The sequence below is a fragment of the Zalophus californianus genome, chromosome 12 (assembly GCF_009762305.2).
Source record: "Zalophus californianus isolate mZalCal1 chromosome 12, mZalCal1.pri.v2, whole genome shotgun sequence".
In the NCBI taxonomy this organism is placed as follows: domain Eukaryota; kingdom Metazoa; phylum Chordata; class Mammalia; order Carnivora; family Otariidae; genus Zalophus; species Zalophus californianus.
Window position 1 is genome coordinate 17,497,779 of NC_045606.1, and position 2,559 is coordinate 17,500,337.

Consider the following 2,559-nt stretch of genomic DNA (forward strand, 5'->3'; position numbering starts at 1 on the left):
CATGAGAGACTATGGACTCTGAGAAACAAACTGAGGGTTCTAGAGGGGAGTGGGGTGGGGGGATAGGTTAGCCTGGTGATGGGTATTAAAGAGGGCACGTACTGAATGGAGCACTGGGTGTTATACGCAAACAATGAATCATGGAACACTACATCAAAAACTAATGATGTAATATTTGGTGATTAACATAACATAATAAAATTTAAAAAAATAAGAAACAAAACAGGATCATAGGGGAAGAGAGGAAAAAATAAAACAAGCCCAAACCAGAAAGGGAGACAAACCATAAGAGACTCTTAATCATAGGAAACAAACTGAGAGTTGCTGGAGGGGAGGGAGGTGGGGGGATGGGGTAACTGGGTGGTAGACATTAAGGAGGGCACATGGCACATGATGTAAGGAGCACTGGGTATTATATAAGACTGATGAATTACCTCTACCTCTGAAATCAATAATACATTATATGTTAATTGAATTTAAGTTAAGAAATAAATGAAAAGAAAAGGTGCATAATAAAACATAATATCATCTCTAATGAAACATATCTTAGTGTTAGCTGTGAACCACCTTCATCAGGATCACTTGAAGTGCTTGTTGAAATTGGAGGTTAACTGGCTTCATCCTGAATTTACTAAATTAGAATATCTGGGAGTAGAGTCTGGGAGTATATGTCCAGCAATTTCCGCACGTAATTCTGAAGAATGCTAAGAGAAACACTATTCTGATTATGGGGGGCATGCCCACAGACTGTTTACTGTTACAGGTGCAGCTAGCATATTTCATGCCTGGTCACTATTGTATAAAAGGTGGACAATGTAGCAAGAAGGTGCTAGTGGCACAGCAACAAATACTGTCAGCCATCTGAATGGGAAATCCAGGTGAATTGGCTTTTTATTTCCACAGTCATTTAAGGTAATTCTACTGGAGTTTCAGAGTGACATTATTGGAGGATAGAAGAGGTTCCACTCAGTGTTTCCTGCGCCTGGTAGGACCTTCCCTGGGACAAGCAGATTGTTATTGCCATCAACCAAAATTTCCCACTGTAAGGGTTAGGAAACCAAACTGAAATCCTGGTATTCTTGGCTAAGAATCTACCTTTCATGCTTATTGCAATGAACTATAACTTCTGTAAGCTTCACGAGACTGGCTGGGCATTTTGTCAAGCTTAAGCCTGAGTTTTCCATAGGATGACATCAGCCATAGAAACATCTTTAGAGGATGACAAATAAAAGGAAGATGATAGGGAAAACATACAAACACACACACACACACGCACACACACACACACACACACACACACACTTGAAACTAAGGAAGGGACGAATCATTAATTGTTTTAGAGCCCAAGTTTTAAGATTTGAACATTTGAGTAATCGTGGTAATTACCCCAAAAGTTTTCTCTTGTATAATTAGTGAATTGATATATTTATCCATTCAACAACTATTTACTGAACACCTAAGTACTCTGTTAAAAGCTGGGGATTCAAAGGAAATTTGATTTGTGTCTTCAAGACTTTTCAGAAAAAGAAACTGTAAGCAACTATAGAATAACATAATAAGTACTAAAATTCAGATATGGATTAAAAAGTTACATAAGGAGCAGTGCTAACAGTCTTAACAAAACAAGAGAAGAAAATTCTTTTTTTAAACTGTAATTCTACCTATTTTGGGCGGGAGTATGCTTAATTTGCTCTTTGGCATTTAAAACATATTAAAGAATAACTTTTACCCATTAGTCTTCAGATTGTTCACTGTAGGTGTCCTGACTTCAGGGGTGAGCAAGAGGCATCAACAGATTATTACTGGTGTGACTCTGCATTGTAGTTTCTGGTTTTCAAAGAGAAGTCTAAGTATCTTTAATGATGTATAAACATCCTCAGGGAATTCAGGGAAATGGTGTCTTGTAACATGGTACTACTGTAATATGGTACTACTTTTTCTAATATTAATCATTTACTTAATATGTTCCCCATTGTATCCTATCAAAAGAATATTTTCTCCATGTTATCTGTCCTACCCTTTTAATGAAATCGATGACCCATAGGAACTTTGGCTTTATAAATATAGTCCAAAATTTTCACAAACAAGTTAATAAAAATAGAAGACCAGTTTCAGGAAGATAGAGTCAAAAAAGTAAATTGCAAAGCTCTATCCATTTGACAGTGTAAAATTCTCAAAGCACCAAGATATAACTTCACTTCCCTGAAGCTACCCAAGACTTGATCAATAGTGAAGCGGGGTGAAATAGGACCAGTTTTAAGGCCATGAACTTTGATTTGATAACCTTGAGATTTCAGAGTCCAAGGATTGTGAATTTAAATATTTCTGAGGACTCAAATAAGTTATAAAACCTGTTCAGGTCCAGCCCTTGTGACCTTGTTGAATGAGGACCCAGTGATGACAGAAGTAATAATTTTTCAAAAATTATTCATAGATTCATAATTCTTTTAAACTTTCATGGTTATTAAATCTGTGTAAGTTTTAATGAAGTGTTTCTGTGGATTTGCAACCCCTGACCAAAGGCTACATCCTATATCAAAACAGGAATTCATCTTTCAG